This window comes from Rosa rugosa, chromosome 7 (genome assembly GCF_958449725.1).
Source record: "Rosa rugosa chromosome 7, drRosRugo1.1, whole genome shotgun sequence".
NCBI classification, from domain to species: Eukaryota; Viridiplantae; Streptophyta; class Magnoliopsida; order Rosales; family Rosaceae; genus Rosa; species Rosa rugosa.
Genome location: NC_084826.1, coordinates 35,010,361 through 35,031,667, shown reverse-complemented (window position 1 = coordinate 35,031,667; position 21,307 = coordinate 35,010,361). Strand labels below are relative to the sequence as shown.

General features: G+C 44.4%; 2 long non-coding RNA genes across 9 annotated transcripts; both read left to right on the top strand.

The window, feature by feature from the left end:
- Nucleotides 1-8,226: 8,226 nt before the first annotated feature.
- On the top strand, nt 8,227-10,587 carry LOC133721610 (uncharacterized). Of its 8 annotated transcripts, none has more exons than XR_009852258.1 (7): nt 8,227-8,507; nt 8,607-8,784; nt 8,878-9,003; nt 9,135-9,212; nt 9,499-9,635; nt 9,817-9,930; nt 10,082-10,587. It is a non-coding gene; the product is annotated as an uncharacterized LOC133721610 (long non-coding RNA). The 8 variants fall into 8 exon arrangements; XR_009852261.1 differs by having other exon boundaries at nt 9,373-9,635; XR_009852262.1 differs by adding an exon at nt 9,373-9,432 and having other exon boundaries at nt 8,878-9,212.
- A 9,216-nt stretch (nt 10,588-19,803) lies between these two features.
- On the top strand, nt 19,804-21,011 carry LOC133722105 (uncharacterized). Its single transcript, XR_009852472.1, has 3 exons — nt 19,804-20,531; nt 20,622-20,733; nt 20,812-21,011. It is a non-coding gene; the product is annotated as an uncharacterized LOC133722105 (long non-coding RNA).
- Nucleotides 21,012-21,307: the final 296 nt, after the last annotated feature.

The window sequence follows — 21,307 nt, the reverse complement described above, 5'->3', positions numbered from 1 at the left end:
TCTTGTTTTGTAGCGGGACTGCGTTATAACCTGACGCGTGAGGAAGAGTGCCGTGTTGCGCGTATCAAAGGCTGTTAGAGGAATCGCAATTTGCTGGACTTCCGTCTCCTCACCGGCTGGGAGTTGTTGGTCGATCAACAACTAACGCGCGCTATTGGTAAGAGATCTCCGCCACATTGTATCTCTCGATAACTTGGTTAAAGCTGACGGGTGTTTGCATATTCTCAGATACTCCGCCAGGTAACAAAGCGAGCCGCGACGCTTTTGACAAAGCCATGGACCGTGCTGAGATCGACAATTTCTTGGAGGCGATATATGCCTCTGGGGAGGCGGCCCAAATGACGGTTGTGAACCCGGAGACTCTGGCGGTGAGCGCATCCGAGGTTCCGGTGGTGCTGCCCATGCCGCACCACTCCCACCTAGGGGCCGACGGTCTGCCCACCGTGCAGGCGGATGGAAATGCGGGCGGGGGTAAAAAGGGGTCCTCTACCGTGCCGCAGAAGGAAAGAGTGGTCGCCACTCAACGTGGGCCATAGAAGGAAAGAGTTGTGGAGCCGGCGGGGGCTGCCGCTACTGCGGTGGAGAGACAACCGCACAAGGGGTCCAGGGCTGCGCCCACTGGAGATACAAGGGGGATCCTGCGGAAGCGGCGCCAACGTGACTCGGCCGGGGAGGAGGATGATGACGAGACCCTCGAGGTCCACATGCAGAAGAAGGCCCGACAAGACCCGTTGAAGGCCCCCGTGACGGCCGAGAGAGAGATGCCTGTGAGCGATCTGGACTCCTTCGCCGCCTTCAACGAGTTCATGACCGACAGTGAGCAGGAGTTTCTCTATCATCTGTGCGAGCGGTTGGGGTTTGGTGGTCTAGCAGGGATGACGCGGCCAACGGCGATCGAGCAGTCGCCCTTTAGCTCAGCCTTTGGGCACCTGGCGGTTGGGCTGAACGAAATGTTCTTGGCGGCCTCCAAGCAACCCCAGATTGAGGTACAGCTCCGGGAGGAGGTTAAGAGACTTGAGAGGGAGCTGGTGGATGCCAAGGACAGGCTGGCGGGTGTGGAGCGACGCCTGATGAAGGCGGACTGTGATGCTGCGGACGCTCGTGGCAAGCTAGAAGTGGCCATCCAGCGGGACATAGAACGAAATGATCATGTCTCCAAGCTGGAGCAGGACATGGCCTTGCTGCAAGAGCGGGTGGCCGCCAAGGATAAGAAAATTGATATCCTGCAGCGGGAGTCTGCCGCCAGGCAAGGGGAGGTGAAGAGACTGGAGGGTGAGGTGACCCGGCTGAGGGACGAGGGAAGCCGAGCCGCCGCCGCCGCTGTGGAAAAATTCAAACAGTCGGCGGAATACAAAAAGGCGATGAATGAATTAGCGAAGGCCGGCGCCCTAGCGAACGTGGAGATGCTGCAAGCGAAGGGTGCCATCGACTGGGCGAAGGCGTCCCTGCCCAAGGCGCCGCAAGCAAAGAATGTAGCGCCGACGAAGAAAATCCCGCCAGTACCCAGTTCCTCAGCAGGAGGCGGCAGCTCAGGCAGTGGGTACCATACTCCGGCGGATGGGACCATAGAGACGCCAAGTCCCACCGCTCGAGGGACTGACCAAGTAAGCTGCGTACAGCCGCCGCAGTCCGAAGTAGGCGATGCCGGGGCCAACCCCTGAGATGCCGGACTTGCTCTCTTATGATTGTGTAGCCGCTGAGGCTGAATATATATATATTTTTGTTTTTTTTTTTTTTGAATGTAAGGAATATTTTTGGGTGGGGAGTCCCAGCCCTGAATATATGAACTATGGAATTTTTGATGTTTTGTGATGACATGTCTATACCGCTAGAGTTTTGACTTAGGATTTTCTTTTGTAATCAATGAAATACTAAAGGAATTAAGATTGGTCCAAGTGCACAACGTAGCGTACGTGGTCCGCTGACGATTACTGGCGTTGCCAGCTGCCCTCAGTGCTAGACTTGGTAACAATGGTTTGAATAATTCCTCGTTTCATTGATAACTGACTGGTCAGTGTTTACAAAAGTGGGGATGTACCCGTTGGGTAGCTTCCCTTAGCTAAATATTGAACAAAAATTTAGCTAAGTCAAGATGCTCCTGGGTAGCGACATGACTATTTGTAGTAATACCGAAGGTGTTCGGTATTCCAAGGGTGGGTCGTAGTGACGCCATCCTTGTCCATTAAGTAGAAGGTGCCTGGGCTAACGACTTCTACTATTTTGTATGGACCTTCCCAAGTTGGGCGGAGTTTTGTTGGCGGTGGAATGACTTCCTTCATTACCCAGTCCCCCAGTTGGAGGTTCCGGGCCTTGACTCTGGCGTTGTAGAAACGCGATACTCGTTGCTTGTTTTGCAGGTTTTGCAAATGGGCCTTGTGTCGTTTTTCCTCTAGGAGGTCCAAGTCCAGGTTGATGCCATCGCCGTTGGTCTCTGGGCGGTAGCAGTCGACCCGAGCGGTGGGTTGAGTTACCTCAACAGGCAAAACGGCCTCAGTTCCGAACGTCATACAAAAAGGGGTTTCACCAGTGGCGGAGGATGGAGTCGTCCTGATGGCCCATAGCACTTCTGGAAGCTTTTCCGCCCACAAACCCTTGGCAGTGTCGAGTTTCTTTTTTAGCAGCTTCTTGATTATCTTGTTTGCTGCTTCGACCTGGCCGTTGGTTTGGGGGTGGGCGACAGATGCAAAGCTCATCTTGGTGCCCAGATTGGCGGTGAATGAAATGAGCTCCTCGTTGTTGAACTGTGTGCCGTTGTCTGTAATGATTGTATGTGGGACACCATAGCGGCAGTAAATGTTTTTCCAGAGGAAGTGAATGACCTTGGCGGTAGTGATGGCCGTCAGTGGCTCTGCCTCTATCCACTTGCTGTTGTAGTCGATAGCAACAATGATGTACTTGAACTGTCCTTTGGCGGTTGGGAATTTTCCCATCAAATCGAGGCCCCATGTAGAGTGAACCCATGGACCGATGATGATTGAAAGTGGTTCCGCCGGTGAATGTGGGAGATCAGCGAACTGCTGGCATTTGTGGCAAGATCTTGACACCTGTCGGGCGTCCTCACCAAGCGTAGGCCAAAAGTAGCCCTGTCGCATTGTGCGATTGGCCAGGGATCTGGCGCCCGAGTGGTTTCCGCACTCCCCGCCGTGGATTCCTGCCAACACGACCTTTCCCTCCTCTGGGGTTAAACAGCGGAGGTTGGGGTGAGTGAATCCCTGGCGGTAAAGCTTGCCATTCTGGATATTGTAGCGGGTTGCTCTCCGCTGAAGTTGGCGTGCCTTGACCTTATCCTCTGGTAATGTGCCGCTGCGCTTGTATGCAGTGATCTCGTCCATCCAGCTGGGGTTGATTTCAATGTTGAAGATCTCCGCTAGGGTCTTTGTGATGCTTGGCTTGTCAAGGCATTCCACCTTTGTGTCCGCTGGACTTTGATGCGGCTGGGCGGTTGCCAGTCTCGCCAGTGAATCAGCCTTGGCGTTCTTTTCCCTGGGGATTTGTGTGATGGTGTGAAAGTTGAACTTTTTTAGCAACGTTTTGACGTATCCCAAGTATGCCGCTAACTGCTGGTCCTTGGCTTGGAAGCTGTCGTTGACCTGGTTAACGACTAATTGAGAGTCGCTAAATATGTTGACGCTGTCAGCCCCTGAGTCAATGGCGAGGAGCAGACCGGCGATAAGTGCCTCGTACTCCGCCACGTTGTTTGAAGCTTTGAAGTTGAATTTCAACGCGTACTCCGCGTTCAGTCCCCCGGGTCCTGCTAAAATGACTCCGGCGCCGCTGGCCTTGGCGCTGGCGGAGCCGTCCACATGCAGGTTCCACTCTGACTGTAGGGGAGTTGCCTCAACGGTTACCATTTCTGGTCCGGGTTCTGGCTCAGTACCGTGTTCTGGCCCTTCATGGCGGTTCTTGGCTTATATTCTATGTCGAACTCGCTGAGCTCAATGGCCCACTTGCTGAGGCGCCCCGAATGTTCGGGGTTTTGCATCACTTGCCTCAGCGGCTGATTGGTTAACACATGGATCGTGTGAGCCTGGAAGTAGGCTGAGGCGTCTGGCGGCAACGATAATTGCGAGGGCCAGTTGCTCCAAGGGAAGATATCTTGTTTCTGCTCCGTTCATGCCTCTGCCGGCGTAGAAAACTGGGAGCTCATCTTGGCCTTCCCTTCGGACAATTGCGCAACTTACCGCCGATGCGGATACCGCTAGGTATATGAATAGGGTTTCTCCTTGCACAGGGACAGAAAGGAGAGGGACTGCCGCCAGGTATTCCTTCAGGCCCTGGAACGCCGCCTGACATTCTGGATTCCAGTCGATGACCTTCTTGTGCGTTGTTTTGAGGAGTTTGAAGAATGGGGCACACTTATCAGTGAGTCGAGAGATGAATCGAGAAAGGGCGGTTAACTTGCCCTGGAGGCACTGGACGTCCTTCTTATACTCGGGGTCCGCCAGATTAAGGATGGCCTGTACCTTGTCTGGGTTAGCCTCGATGCCCCGCTCGCTGACAATGTATCCCAGGAATTTGCTAGCGGTGACTGCAAAGAAACATTTCTCTGGGTTGAGGCGCATACCATAGGCCAAGAGAATGGTTACTATGATCCTGAGGTTTGTCACATGTCCGCCGGCCTTTATGCTCTTAACTAGCATGTCGTCGACGTAGACCTCGATGATTTTTCCCAGATGCTCAGCGAACATGGCGTTCATCAACCGCTGGTAAGTTGCACCGGCGTTCTTCAGACCGAAAGGCATGACATTGTAGCAGTAGAGGCCTTTGTCGGTGGTGAAGGTGGTGCATTCCTGGTCGCTGGGGTACATTTTGATCTGATTGTATCCGGAGAAAGCGTCCATCATGCTGAGGAGCTCATGTCCGGCGGTTGAATCGACCAACTGATCGATACGAGGTAGCGGGAAACTATCCTTTGGGCAAGCCTTGTTGAGATTTTTGAAGTCAACACACATCCGCCACTTGCCGCTGGGCTTTTTGACCATTACCAAATTTGAGATCCACTGGGGATAGATGACTTGGCGGATGAATCCAATGTCCTGGAGTTTGGCGACCTCCTCTCCGATTGCCCGGTATTTTTCCTCATCGAAGGCCCTCCGCTTCTGCTTGATGGGATAAAAGGAGGGCTTGATGGTCAGTTTATGAGTGATAATTTCAGGGGAGATACCTGGCATGTCCGCGTAGGACCATGCAAAGACGGCGGCGTTATGACGTAGGAATTGAATGAGTTCTGCCTCCACTTCTGGGTCTAGTTGGGCGCCTATGCGGACTGTCCGCTCAGGGTGCTCGTCTGAGATGCAGACAACTTTCAAGGATGTGTCCGGGTTGACTGGCTCCTTCCTTACATACTTCTCCTCCTCATCCCTAGGGTCCTCGAAGATATTTGGTGGTGGTGCCTGGTTTCCCACTGTCAGGATATCATGGCGGCGTGTTGATCGCGCTATAGTCGTTGAATAACACTCGCGTGCCAACTGCTGGCTTCCCCTCACACTGCCCGTGCCATTAGGTGTGGGGAACTTCATGAGAAGCATGTATCCGGCGATGATGCACTTAAGCTTGTTGAGCGCCGGTCGTCCGAGGATGGCATTATACGAGCTGAGACAATCAACGATTATGAATTCTGTATGTACCTCCGCCATACATGGACTAGCGCCAATAGTCAACCGCATGTAGTCAGAACCGAGCGGTTGTGTGACGTCACCGGAGAAGCTGAGCAGTGGCTCATGGTCCTGGAGCAACTTGTTATTCCGCTTGAGGTGGCTGTAGCAACCGCTAAAGATGACGTTGACAGCGGACCCGCTATCTACCAATATTCTCCCCACTGAGAATCTGCCAAGAATGGCGTCGACCAAGAAGGGGTCATCATGGGGTAGATGCACCCCGCGCTCCTCCTCCTCTGAGAATGTAATAGGTTCCCAACCCGCCTTTGGGATTTTGGCGGATCTCTCGTAGCGGATATGGCAGACTTCCTTTGGGTGATTAGTGCGTGCATAACGCTTCCTTGCTCTGTGAGACATGCCCGTGATTGGAGCACCGCCGTCGAAGGTGTTAATGCGGCCCAAGGTCTCTACGTTGGCGATCACGGGTGGGGTCGTCAAATCCCTTGTTGTTGGTGACCTTCTTGAAGGTGTCCATGTGGACGAAGGGGTCGGACGTACCGCTGTAATGTGACATCTTTGGAGTTTTTGCGTACGCAGGTCTGATAGCTTGCAGAATTGCAGCAGTGAAAGGCCCTGGTCTGGACGTGAAAAGTGGGCTTTGAGTTGGCGCCGGGGCGCCCGACTCCGCCCGTACCAACCTCTGTTCCAACTGTTGCATCCTCTCCAGAATTTGGGCTGTTGCGTCGCCGGCGGATCCGGCATATGTACTCCGCTGGGCCTGCCTACGCCTTGGCGTAGGCGGATTGCCCTCAGTTCTTGCCCTAGCTTCCGAGTGGTTGGTGCGCGGTACCGACTCTGCCTCCTGCTCCAACATGAGCTGGGGGACGGGCGGTGGTCCCATCCCCAATAGTTCAGGTGGGTCCAGCGGAACCTGCATCTGTATGACTGGTCCTGGTGCTAATGTGCCAGTGTTGGGCTGACTACGCATGGTGCTGTGTGAATGCTCGCTTTGCGCTGGATTGGCGGTTCTTTCCAACGTCCTTTTCAGGTCATCACAACGTGACATCAGCGTAGCCACCTGTTTTTGGGCCTCAGTCTTCTTTCTGCGCTCCTCTTCACGCTCTCTGTTTGCCTTGTGAAGGTCTGCCAGTGCCAGCTCGTACATGGCGGCGAGGTCCTGGCCTGGTGGGCGGCTGCTGCTTGGATTTGCCTCACCGCCGGGGTTGGCCGGGGTGGTGAATAGTGCGCGGTTAACACCTACCGCTGGATTGGAGGGTTGGGGGATGGCGGATTGGTCTGCCTGCTCCTCAGCGTTTCCCCCGCTACCGCTAGTCATGGTAGTTGTGATGGGATGACCTTTTGTTCAAGGGTTCCCACAGACGGCGCCAATGTTAATGCTCAAAGTCTGGCGGTAGCCAAACCTCCGTTTAACGCAGGTCCGGTGGGCGGACCGCTACTCTGTATACTTGATGATCTTCGCTGGCTACCAAATGAAAGACAGGGCGTCAGAGGGAGACCGCGTTGGGCGGTCTTCACTTCTCCGATGCCTAAGTCAGTTAACACATATAGGCAGCACAATAATAAATGAGTAGTAAATGCGTAGTTTAATGAAGAGAGAGAAGAGGACCTTTATAGGTGAGGAGAGGTCCGATCTTCTCCTTGTTTTCGATGTGGGACTGAAGTGCTTCAGTTCCCAGTTTCAGTAGCTTCTGATGCCGTCTTGGCACAGCGCGTGGCGGCGCGTCAGCGGTGATCCCGGGGTAATCTTGTGCTCAGGCCGTAGCCCGCCTGGCTGCCTATCCGTGGGTCACTCATTTGACGGTAGTTGGTACCTCTGGCGGTACAATGAGCGTGGCTCATTATAGCTAATTATGCTTTGCAAATGTACATGTAGGTACATTTCCTTTACTTAATCATTTTTAATTTACACTACACCAATTTCGGAATCAGACAACACATATCAGACGACAGCAAACATTTTAACTGTCGTCTGAATTAATCAGACGATAGCAAGAAATATTCTGTCGTCTAAGTTTTCGAATCCAACAACAGTTTTTTCTTGGCTCTTGTACAATAGCATTTCAGACAATGGTTGATTTTTTTGATGTTGTCTGAATTAATTCATTCAGACAACAGTTATTATGTGATGTTGTCCAAGATTGATTAACACAATGGTGGATAAAAGATGTTGTCTGATTGTTTTTAATCACACAATAGTTATTACTTCTCTGTTGTGCAATTACTCTTAATACAATGGTTGAAAAATATGTTGTCTGATTGTTTTGATTCACACAACAGTTTTTTAGTTGTCTATTGTGTGACTTTGTTTCAGACAAAGTACTGAAATTGATGTTGTCTGAGTTTTAGAGTTCAACATGCTAGCGCGTTAACACTTAGCCAAATTTTTAATTTTCACTCTTTCCCTCCATTAATTTGACAAAATTTTACTTTGATGTCAAACTAGTATTTAAAGAAACTAACCCTAGAAACCCAACACTCTCTCTCTCTTCCTCGGCCGCACGTTCAATTCTCTGTTCTCTCTCCCTTCCATTTCTCCCTGCCATCGCTGGAGACCACCATTTTTGGCCACCGATTCATGACACCGCCACCACCAATCGAACCAGCACCGACTCCCTGCCTCCGCACACGATCCTCCAAGCCGTGACGCTGCTGCTCCCTTACCTTCATCGATTTCTGGCCGCCAATCTCGATCCGTTTCGTTTTTTTTTTTTTTTTTTCTTTTACCGGATTGGAATTTTTGAATTTGGGTTTTTGTTTGGGTTTGATAGGTGCTAATGGGTTTTTTTGGGTGATTGCAGATCTGTTCGGACACGAGGAAACATAAGGAGACGATGAGATAAAGGCTGAGTTTTTGTGCCCCTTTTGCGTGGAAGATTTTGAGTCGTTGGGGTATAATTATGCAAGTTTTTTATTTAATTTTAATTTTTTTAATTTGAAGTATGAAGCTTTGTGCGTAAATTGGTTGATTGGAGCTTGCTTTGTTGTTAGCATTGTGTAAAGATGCAACCTTTCGAGTGCGTAAATTGGTGCTTCTAGCAGGCTCTATAGGCTTCACTGGATTCCTTTGAGCCACGCCTATGAAATTGCTGAACAAGACGCACCCAGATAATAATGGGGATCGCTTCTCAAGAGGCGATCAAGCAATTCCAAGCTTTAATGGATCAAGGTCACTTCTCTCTCTCTCTCTCTCTGTGTCTTACTATTGCTCATTGTTACTATTGAAATGGCAGTTGATGAACCACTGAAGGGAACATTTCAGGTACACATTTTCTCTCTCCGATCTGTTCTCACCTCACCTTAGATATAAAATGATATCTGTATGCTGTTCCAGTAGATGGATTGTTTAAACTGGAGGGTACAAAATGAGATTGACAATATATTGGCGGTAAGTTATTCCTACTCATGCTTTGCATAACATCATGTTATTTTTTCAGTGACTTCCAAATTAACAATCTTTCTAGCCCCTGTGGTGGTCAATGAATGCTGACGTTATCAGACTCTTATTCGTCTGTGTAGAAACCCATAATTCCAACTGAATTTTACAGAGGAGTGCAAGACTCACAGCTCATAGGCCTTTCAGGTTACTCTAGAGAGGTAGTCTTTGGATTAAGTACATTTAATAAAGCTTCTGGAAGTATTATGATTATGTAGACCATCTTCTAAGACAACATTTCCTGAATTTGAATTGCGTGCTTCTACCTCTTCACCTTGATGCTTGGGCTCCTTATGAAATAGGTGTTTGTTTTCATTGCAGTTTCACTACTAAGTGCAGTCACACATTCAAATAAATGAATATCGAGATCATGTTATTTTGGTTAGTATTAGATCTTGGAGTCTGAAGTTTCTCAAGTCATTTTCTGATATGTGCATTTGGTTGCAGCCTTCTGCATCAAAGAAGTATGGTAAACCTATCACCACGTGTGTGAAGGTTTTAGATATGACTGGGTTGAAGCTTTTAGCACTAAGCCAAATTAAGATATGACTGGGTTGAAGCTTTTAGCATTAAGCCAAATTAAGGTATGAATCAATATACTTTTAATGGGAAATTGACCATGTAATCATACATAAAGCATCATAAAGAGGAAAAAATAAACTGGTTTTATAGTTTCTAGGACTATTGGACTTGTGTGCTGGGTTTTGGACCATATATGTGTTTATTACAGTAGTTTCATAATATTTCTTGTTTTAACAACTTCAGGGACAGAGATAGATATGTACAATGAGATCGCCGATACAGAAAGGGATACTGCAAGCACAACCCCAGGGAAATGGTGAAGGTATGGGCTGAGAAAGAAAAGAGGAATCTGGACAGGTAAGATGGACAACAATCTTAACTTATTTCTTGATAAGTAGATGATGGTGATATCATATACAAAGAACTGCTTGGCTTTAGCTTAAACCATAATTACAAAGCTGGGATCTTCCTGCTAATTGATAATAGATGGGTTGGTGTACATATGCAGGATGGTGAAAAATGGAATTACATGCCCAACTGCAATTGATATAAAAGATCATGTTCTGGTCATGTTTTGTCTCTTGGATCTTCTTTAAACAGCAGCCTACAGTTTACTAATTTCCAGTTTCCAGGTCATCAGTTGCATATATTTACTTCTACTTATGGATGTAGGTTATGGAGAGCACCTGTGGATTCCACTTACTCCTAGATTGGTAGACATGCTCAGTGAATAAAGCTAAAGTAAACAAAGCAGGCCCTGAGCCTTTGTTCTCTGTTAATTATCTGCAGCATCTCAGCAAGGAAAATTTCTGTTCTAGGACACTTTAGGATGCCGGAAAGGGATCACTATCACATTTGCTTTAGTTATAGGCATGGTTAATGTGCAATGGACACATTTTATGGACAAGTTTATATTTTTTGGGTTTATGTATTTATAGGCACCTAGGCAGTGTTAATTCCTTGTAAATGTTGGGATGAATATTGCTTATGGAATGAAATGGTTTTTGGAATTAAGGATGTGTTGTTCAATTGTACAGAATGTATGTCTTCTCTTCTATCTCAGACAATTCAACACCAACAATAAACCATTGTCTAACAAATGAACATGAAGAAAAAAGAAAGAAAAAACTATTGTCTGGATCATCTATCTACAATAGTTATTAAACATATTTTGTTTTAGGATGCAATAACACACAATGGCTTTAACAACTTTTCTGTTGTCTGGTTCAAAGTTAGTCAATAGTATTCAATTACTTTGCTGATCTCCAAGCGTCCTTCAGACAACAGTTTTTTACAAAAAAATGTTCTCCAACTGTTCTTTACACGTCCCATCCTTCCAGCATCTACCAACTGAAATTGCTTTGCACAAGAGTGAAGGTACCAACTCTGTTGTTCTTTGTGGTATTCAGACAATAGACTGGGTAGTAACTGCTGTTGTACTAAATTTTATCAGACGACAGTTTTCTGGTATTGTCTGATTCATGTATCAGACGGCATTGAGATAGACAACAGCAAACCTTATACTCAGACGACAGTGAAAAACTGTCGTCTGATTGAAAAATTGGTGTAGTGTTAGTTTCTATTTTCTAGGTACATCGAATAAATGGAGAAGAAATGAGCTTAAAGGCAGAAGGGATGCAGAAATGAGCTGAAATGAAGAAATGGAGTTTTCCTGATCCGACTAGGAATCCCAGTCAATGCAGGAATCCTGATGAGGCCAGGAAACCTGAAGACATTAGGAGACCACATGACTTAAAGATGACGTGGGAGATATTATGGGAGATTAAATCTGATTTTTGCATGGGAAATGATGGAGATAATGTGAAAATCAAGGAGAGAATCAAGGAGATTACGTTGAGAATATCAAGGGAGAGTTTCAAGGGATTGTGCAACAAGAAAAGGCTCAAAACAGGTTCAGATTGGTTCCTTAATTCCCTCAAGATATGTTGGCTGAAATTAGAGAATAAAATCTGCAATTTTAATGTGAAAATCAAGGGGAGAACATTAAGGATAAAACCATGGAGAGATTTAAGGAAGAAAAGGTCCAAAATGCATCCAGATACATTGTCTAGGTTCATGCCTAGATATTTGGCCGAAAATTGTGAATAAAATGAGATTAAATCATGGGAAAATCAGCAACAATATATTAGGGATTGATTTTGGAGCTTTTTAATTGGTTGGATGACATAGCAGAGCTGACGTGGCATTATCTGATTGGTTAATGCTGTGTGGATCAATCTTGAAGACTTGGAGACTGAGCTGCCATCCTCCTATAAATAGGAGTATTCTATACACAATTCTACACACCACAACTCAACACACCACACCTTTCCCCTCTCAGAAAATAAAAATCAGAAAAATTCTTTCCATTCTCTAGTCTTCAGAAGCTCTGTGTCTCAACAAAGGAGGAGAAGAAGTCATGCAATACATCAAGATCCTAGCCACCATCCATCCTTGTGTCGTCCCTAGAAGATTGCTTGCTTTCAAGGATCTTCAAGTTCTTCGTCTCAAGGCTTGTCATCCATTTTTCACGGTGTATTTCATACTTTCTTTTATTTTCCTTTGTTTGATTCGTAGAGTTATGAATTCTAGTTAACATGACGTTAAGGGCAAAGTTTAAAGCCCGTTTATATGTTTTGAAATAAATTTGTGATTTCTTTATGTTGATTTATATGTTGCTTATGTGAGATTGCTTAATTGATTTTGTTTTACAGAAAACTTTTATATGTATGTGTTCTTTGATGGCCAACTTAGGATATATGCATGTAATTGGAGCTAGATTTAAGTAGTAAAGGCTTTGGACAAAAGTCGAAATCAATTAAGGAGGATTGCAAATAGATGAGCTTTCTCATACTAGGTTGTGCACTTTGGTTGACATCCTTTCTTTGTTCTTCATGCATTGAATGTGTTCTTGAGTAGCTAGCTTTCTAGACTATGATTGCATGTTCAATAGGTTTAATTTAGGTGCTTTCACTTAGATTAAATATTGAAGGAAAGTAAAAAATAGGAAATCGTTTGCTTATTAATGTTTCACATGGTCAACTTATTTCTCATGACATAGATAATCAACAATAGGATTTGTAATTGAATTTCATGCATATGATTGTGGTTTGATCTTTGTTCCTTGCGTTCCATCTTGTATATATGTTTTTACATTTTCTTTATTTTATTTTCATTTTTTATTTTATAATCCTAAAACCCCCTATTTGTGTTAATATGTATATATTTTTATTCTTTGTTTTATTTTTGTAAATAATATTTTTTTTTTTTATTAATTATTTATTTATTTTTGCAATTACAGATGTACCCTCAATCCCCGGCTAGAACGATCCCTACTTATTCTATACTGACAACTACATTTTGCAGGGTTAAATTGCGCGCTTGTTTTCTAGCGTATCAGATGGACTTTAGTTACCCAAATTAAGTGGCTCTAAACCACGGAGCGCGTTTGCTATAAGGTTGAAACACTCACTATATGGATTGAAACAATCCGGACGGATGTGGTATAACTGTCTAAGTGACTACTTGATTGGTAAGGGATATGTCAACAATGAACTATGCCCATGTGTGTTCATTAAAAGGACAAGTTCCGGACTTGCAATAGTAGCGGTTTATGTCGACGACATGAATATAATTCGCACCCTTAAAGAATTAAGAGAAACCGCTGAACACTTGATATCCGAGTTTGAGATGAAAAATCTTGGGAAAACACGGTTTTGCCTCGGTTTGGAACTTGAGCACCGTGAAGATGGTATTCTGATTCACCAATAAGCTTATACCCAAAAGATGCTTAGGCGTTTCAATTCTGATAAAGTTAAGCCTTCAAGCACCCCAATGGTCGTCCATAGTCTTGATCCAAAGTAGAATCCATTTAGTCCAAAAGATGACGACGAACATGTGCTAGAGGCAGAAGTGCCCTACCTAAGTGAAATAGGCGCATTGTTGTACTTAGCTCAATGCACATGACCAGACATCTCTTTCGTTGTGAACTTGTTAGCTAGATATAGCTTTACGCCAATACGACGTCATTGGACTAGTGTTAAAGATATCATTCGACACCTAAGTGGTACGTTGCCTCGGTTTGGAACTTGAGCACCGTAGAGATGGTATCTTGATTCATCAATCAGCTTATACCCAAAAGATGCTTAGGCGTTTCAACACTGACAAGATTAAGCCTTCAAGCACCCCAATGGTCGTCCGTAGTGTCACGCCCCGAATTTTGAATAAAGGAATTCAAATCCGAAACGCGAGAACAAACAATCACAAGAAGACTCTTAGAAATTTTTTCAAATAAAACAAGCAACTACACAAACTAAACTCACAATGTCAATACCGACTCGTTCTTTAGAGTCACATATTACATTACAATAGTTTACAAATTAAACTGAATATCAATTCAACGTGTAACCACTCTCACCAACTCACTACACAGCGGAAGACTACAAGTATAAGCGCCCTTCTACACCCACGTGACGGAAAGTCCACCTCAGCTTCGATAACGATCACTCGATATTCTAACCTGCACAATAACCCCTACACCATAGAATAGTGCACCAGGAATGTAAACAACAAACCCGGTAAGCTTTTCAGCCCGTATGAGTAAACTCAAATAAAGTGACTCACGTCACTCATGCTTATAATTTCTCAATTCGTGAGATAATTAAAGCAACAATATTTAATTATCACAACAAAACATCAAGTTTCAAACTAATCAATATCATGCTCAATAATTTCAACTCAACTAAAACCCACATGCTCTGACTCTCAATTCATTTTATCTCACTTCCCACAATCTCCAACTATACAAATAACTCCCAATATTTTAAACATTTCACGTCCCCACAATCTATCAGATCACCATTCCCTTGCCTCAACGGCACAACCAGGAAAACATACTCATTTCCAATCACTACAGATCACAACCCACAACTATACCCACAATAAGAATTAAGCAAAATCAGTAATCCCTGCATAGAAATTTAGTTCAGGAGATCACTACAAAATCATAGTAATCCCTGCATATAGTTTAGTTCAGAAGATTACGATGAAACCAATTAATTCAGAAAATAGTAATCCCTGCATATAACTTAGTTCAGGAGATTACATTAAAACAAACAAAAGAATTCATAGTAATCCCTGCATAAAGTTTAGTTCAGGGAATTACATTAAAACAATCAATTCAGAACAGTAATCCCTGCATAGAATTTAGTTCAGGAGATTACCAAGAAAACAAACAATACAATAATAGAAATAAATAGAAACATTTACTAAAAACATCCATTAATAACGCCAACCACCACACAGCTCATCACACCCACACAGGTCATCACACAGATCACCACACAGGTCACCACACAGGTCATCACACAGATCACCACACAGGTCAACAACTCACACTAGAGCCGATGATCACCCATCAATCTCAAACTAAAGTCGAAAATCGATGTTCACCCATCGACTTTGACTAAAGTAGATGATCACCCATCAACTCCAAATACTCTTTTAATACAATTACATCAATCACCCACATGATGAATTGTATACCGCTACACTCAACTCAAAATACCCTTCAACACAATAAACTCTACAGCACAATAAAATCAACACTTACATGATATATCGTATTCCCGTAAAGAGTAAATGCTCGAAATAATAATCCAATCAACTCTCAATCATTACTTCACCAATGTCACACCATCCAATATATATATTCCACGTAAATATATATATACGTAGTCATTCACGCAGGAATGACCACTAATACCAACTATAGTTTTATAAATTATACTTCTCAAAAATCATTTTATATCAAAACATTGTTTTAACCTACCCATGAACCGTTGTCGATCAAGTTCATATATTTTAAAACAAATAATTTATTTTGAAAATGATTTAACAACTAAACAAGTAATTCCGAGTAATAAATAAATCCGTTCGTAAATGAACCACGTGAGATTTACTCACCTCTAACTCCAGCTGCGTCTTCACATAAATACCAAGACAAGCACAAAATCATCCAAACTCCGCTCACGCAATTCCGTCAATCACCTAATCACATCAAGGTCACACTCAATACCACACAAAACACACAATTCACAAAACACAATTATACGACGATCCACAGTCGGATCCTCATCCGAGACCATCCAACGTCTTCGGAACACATCAATGATCACTATATCAAAACTACAAGTCGATCGGACAGCCGAATCCTCACGGATAGAAAACCGATCGAACCGAAAAACCCTAAAACTTGGAAAATTCAGAACATGCTCATACGATTTCCAAAAATTACAAACTATATATTGAAATGCTCGTATCGACGAGTAGATCGCAATGAGGAGCAGAAACTGCCCTAGAGGTGACCGGAAGCCGCCGGAAACCACCACCACAGTGGCGGCACCGCCACCAAACCAAAGTCAAAATTTGACAAAACTTCCAACATCAAAGTTCTTCATCTCAACTCCAATTAAAACATTCATAACTAGCACAAAGTCAGAATCAAAGCCATTTGGCCGGAATTTACCTCGCAATTTCAGAAAACCAATGAACCCTAGATTCCCAATCTTCCAAATTCGACCTCCACACTTTGAATCGTTGCAAGCCGCTTGGAGGGAAGCATCTACGTCCTCTGGGCAAGAAAAGCCCTCAAAGAACTCGAGCTATAGTGGCCGGAGATGGGAGAACCAAGGCCGGCGATTTGAGGCGATCTGCAGCTCCACCGTGCAACTTCTCGGCCTTGTACCGCCGTGTACGGTGCTTCCCACGACGAATAACCACCACAGACGTGTAGAGGGGACTGAGGAGAGCAGGATTCCCTTTGGAATCGCACCGATTGGTGGCCGGAAGGTGAAGATATCGGCCGGCGAAGTGGGAGGGGCGAAACCGGGTCGGGAGAGAGGAGAGAGAAAACTTTCCCAAAATGGAAAGTCAGATTTTTCTGATATTTTTCCGAAAAAATCCCATATATACCAAAATGGAAAGTTTTTCCGACGGCCATAACTTCTTCATACGAACTCCGATTTCCGCATTCCACATGTCCACGAACTCGTATCGACGCGCTCTACGACTTTCGTGAAGGAAGTTTTCGGAGAAACCCAACGTATAAAAAGTCAACCATTGCCACCCCCCTAAAACCATATTCTTCGACTAACAATTCGTCCGAAACACTTCCGCTCCATTCACGAGCCACAAAATCGTACAACCGAACACTTTACTAATTCCCGAAAACCATTAGAAATAAATAACGAATTTTCGGGGTCTTACATTCTACCCTCCTTAAAGAAATTTCGTCCCGAAATTTAAGCGCACTACCCAACAATCAGGTAAGGCTAACTCGTTCTCAAATCCAGTCCACGCCCTCATGCAAGTAATGCTCTCCACACGATGCCTCCACAAGATACTGAGCAAGTCAATATCCCTCGATCCAAGTTGCTATGTAGTCCCGTCTGGAAAAACAAGCCGATCATCCACAATAGTCGCATCAACATCCCTTTCCAACAGCACCACGATCAACACACTGGATCTATTGTAGTCATCATCTTCATCATAATCACCTCATGTGTTCCGCATAACCAGAACACAAGGAGATAAGACAAACCTAATCGTCGAATCTCCACCCTTCACTGAAAACGCATCAGGTCCAACAGACCTCAGTCTGTAAAACTACGGCTCTATGTACAAACTACATAAGAGTCCAGAATCCTGTTATCACAACAGTATCTGCATCACTTCGCCAATCATACAACCCCAACATTACACAAGAATTAAGAATGAAACCTGTCATTGTAATTACTATCAAAGTGGTATAGATCCTCTACTACCACAACAATGACCATACTCACACATAAATCAACACATAACATTACACACATAATCATTGTCACATAGACCACCACCCAGTACTGCCACACAAGCACTACAAGTACTGCCATAAAAGCTGCTACAAAAGCACTACTGGCACTACCACAAAGGCTGCCACACAAGCACTGCTACAAAAGCTGCTACAAAAGGCACTGCCACAAAGGCTGCCACACAAGCACTGCTACACAAGCTGCCTGTCACACTAGCACTGCTACAAAAGCTGCTACAAAAGGCATTGCCACAAAGGCTGCCACAAAAGCATTCCACTACGCAAACAACATTACAGTGAAACATTTCCAACTCACAAGGGATTTGTTTCACCAATCAAAACTACACCAAGGTCTCAATCACCATCAAAATAAGGCATGCATAATCACTCATCAATTCCTACCATCTCATAACCAAGATTACAGTAAGGTTTAGCCTCAGCTAACCTACACATAGGTCATCACAAAGCATTCCACAAACACAATCAAATTGCAGAAAATTTCTATCACAACAACAATCAGAGAAGCAGCATTCCACAATCATTCTCAATACCACACTAGAACTCAGACCACACCCCAACAGCTAGCTAGATATACCGAAGCCATCCCAAACACCAAACAGATGTGCAGGAATGAATGCTCCACTAAATCACAACACTATCAACAAGAAACTAATAACCGATAAGTATCTTCCAATCCCAAATCATCTGCTGATCCAACTTAGGAAAAGCACAACAACTACTGGTCAAATACTTGTACCAACTTTAGATACAAGCATAGGTCAAACGCCATGACCCCAACAACCAAACGACTACTCCGCACAAAGGATACGATTTTCCATGAAAACCATCCTCAACCACTCAATCAGAGTCTAATCCAGAGGTTCCCATTCCTCAAAGACTACAACTCAAAGAAGCTACACAAAGCTCCACCCCTTCACCTACAGGGCAAACCTAAAGTTCCAAAGACTTATGCCCTGACTGACACCTAACACTACGACATACCCAATGATTATATCAGTACTGAAGAGCATCAGATGGGGATCCGCTGCAGACGGGCCATCACTCGGGTAGTACTGACAATCACCAAATATGTACCTTACGCTCTGATACCAAACTGTCACGCCCCGAATTTTGAATAAAGGAATTCAAATCCGAAACGCGAGAACAAACAATCACAAGAAGACTCTTAGAAATTTTTTCAAATAAAACAAGCAACTACACAAACTAAACTCACAATGTCAATACCGACTCGTTCTTTAGAGTCACATATTACATTACAATAGTTTACAAATTAAACTGAATATCAATTCAACGTGTAACCACTCTCACCAACTCACTACACAGCGGAAGACTACAAGTATAAGCGCCCTTCTACACCCACGTGACGGAAAGTCCACCTCAGCTTCGATAACGATCACTCGATATTCTAACCTGCACAATAACCCCTACACCATAGAATAGTGCACCAGGAATGTAAACAACAAACCCGGTAAGCTTTTCAGCCCGTATGAGTAAACTCAAATAAAGTGACTCACGTCACTCATGCTTATAATTTCTCAATTCGTGAGATAATTAAAGAAACAATATTTAATTATCACAACAAAACATCAAGTTTCAAACTAATCAATATCATGCTCAATAATTTCAACTCAACTAAAACCCACATGCTCTGACTCTCAATTCATTTTATCTCACTTCCCACAATCTCCAACAATACAAATAACTCCCAATATTTTAAACATTTCACGTCCCCACAATCTATCAGATCACCATTCCCTTGCCTCAACGGCACAACCAGGAAAACATACTCATTTCCAATCACTACAGATCACAACCCACAACTATACCCACAATAAGAATTAAGCAAAATCAGTAATCCCTGCATAGAAATTTAGTTCAGGAGATCACTACAAAATCATAGTTGTGAGCCCCCGAAAATTTTGTTTAATTTTTAGAATGTAATTTTTCGCCAATAAGATTTTTCCGCAAGGTAATTTAAGTGAAGGAATTTATTTTGGAAATTATTTTGGTATCGAGACCACCTATTGGGCCTTATGATTTAGGTTTGGGCCGAGATTTCTTTCATTTGGGCCTAGAAGGTTACTAAAGTTCATTGAAGCAAAGATCGTCGAAGCAAATTTGAAAAGAAGACTTGTAGTGACGATTTTAATTTTTAGTTCTAACGAAATCGAGTTTTAGGTTTAGGACGACGTCGAGAAATTACTAAGGACAAGGGAAAGGAAAGTTACGAGCCCAAAAACCCGAAGGAAATCAGCTAGGAGAGTTTCGTAATTCATCGCAAGGGCAAAATTGGTATTTCACGTACACAAGTATAAATAGGAAAAATGGGAAACCCTAAAACCAAAACTCTCCCTTTTTCTCCCTTGCAGCCGCGTCCTCCCTTCTCTCTCTCTCCCGACCTCTCGTCCCCTCTTTCTTCTTCTTCCCTCTGCAAGCGCCAGAAGCCACTATCTCCGGCCACCACCTTGCAAAATCGCCACCACCCATCAATGCAGCACGAAGATGCGACCCAAACCCAAGAGAAATTGAAGCCATGCATCGACCCCAACCTCTCTCTTTCGTTCTCCTTCTCTCTGACACCGCCGGAGACTCCAGCTCCGGCCACCATCTCACCACACCATCACCACTAATCGAACCAGCACCAAAATCTGACCAAAGCCCAACTGAGATCACCACCAAGCATCGTCGTTAATCTCCACAGACGACCACCACAGTCCCGCCGGGTTGGCCGGCCAGAGCTTCCATCTCCGACCATCATTTCAACACACCGCCGACACCAACGTGCCCAGACCAAACCGAGCATTGAAACCCCAAAGTTTCGCTGACGATCGACGCCGGAAGACTACCGCACGCATCGTCACCGGAGTATTGCCTCTGCATGTCTTCGCTTTCCGGCCTCCAGTTCAAACCGAGCGAAACCACCATCAAGAATCGAGTCAGCGCCTTGTCAAACACCAAAACCCTAGGGCCCCGACCTCCGACTCAGACCAGAGCCGCCGTACGCGCTTCACGCGCCACTGCTGGCGTATGAGCCACCGCAGCTCCACCGCTCATGGATGCCGAATTTCCAGATAGTTTCGATTAGGTAATTATCTTACCCTCTCTTGGTTAAAACCCTGATTTTCGATGTGGATTGAGAAGCCCTAATCAACTGCTGTTTGATTTAAGAATTGAGGTTGAAGGAGTTCTGCATTTTTGGAGGACTTCGGGTATGTGGAGTTCGGGAATTTGGAGTTTTGGAGGAGGAGGAGGAGCTGCTGGGTTAATTTCAGTTGAAACTGGAGAAGGTAAGAACCATGTACAGGTTCTGTTTTGGGATACCGAAATGGTCAAGGTTTGGTTATTAATGATCTGGTATTGGTTAGGTGTTTACACGACTATGGGTGGTGGATTGCAGCATTTGGAATTAGCTTTCAGTTTGGAAAAGAAGAATTGGTAAGGGTCCGGGTTTTGAATCTGCTGTTTGGTGAAACTATTATGGTTGTAATCTGTTGTTTGATCGATGAATGAGTATGGTTAATGTGTGAAATTTTTAGTAGCAACTATGTGACTCGGTTAAGTCTTAGTATTGTGACTCACGATTGAAATTGTAGAAATGGGTAAAAAGTGTGAGTGTTGAGCATGATGTTGAATGCTTGGAAAATGGATTAAATAAAGGTAAATTTAAGATGACATTTTGGGTCAAAGGCTTAAACAGTTTGAAAATTGAGATTGGATCAATTTTACGACATAAGCTAAATGTTATGATTGATGTTAATATTGAGAAGTTGTTGACAAAGAAAGTGGTGGATTTCTTACGCTTAAGTTATTCTATTAAAGTTAGTGAAACAAAAACAATGAAAGTATTCTCGTAGTTATCAT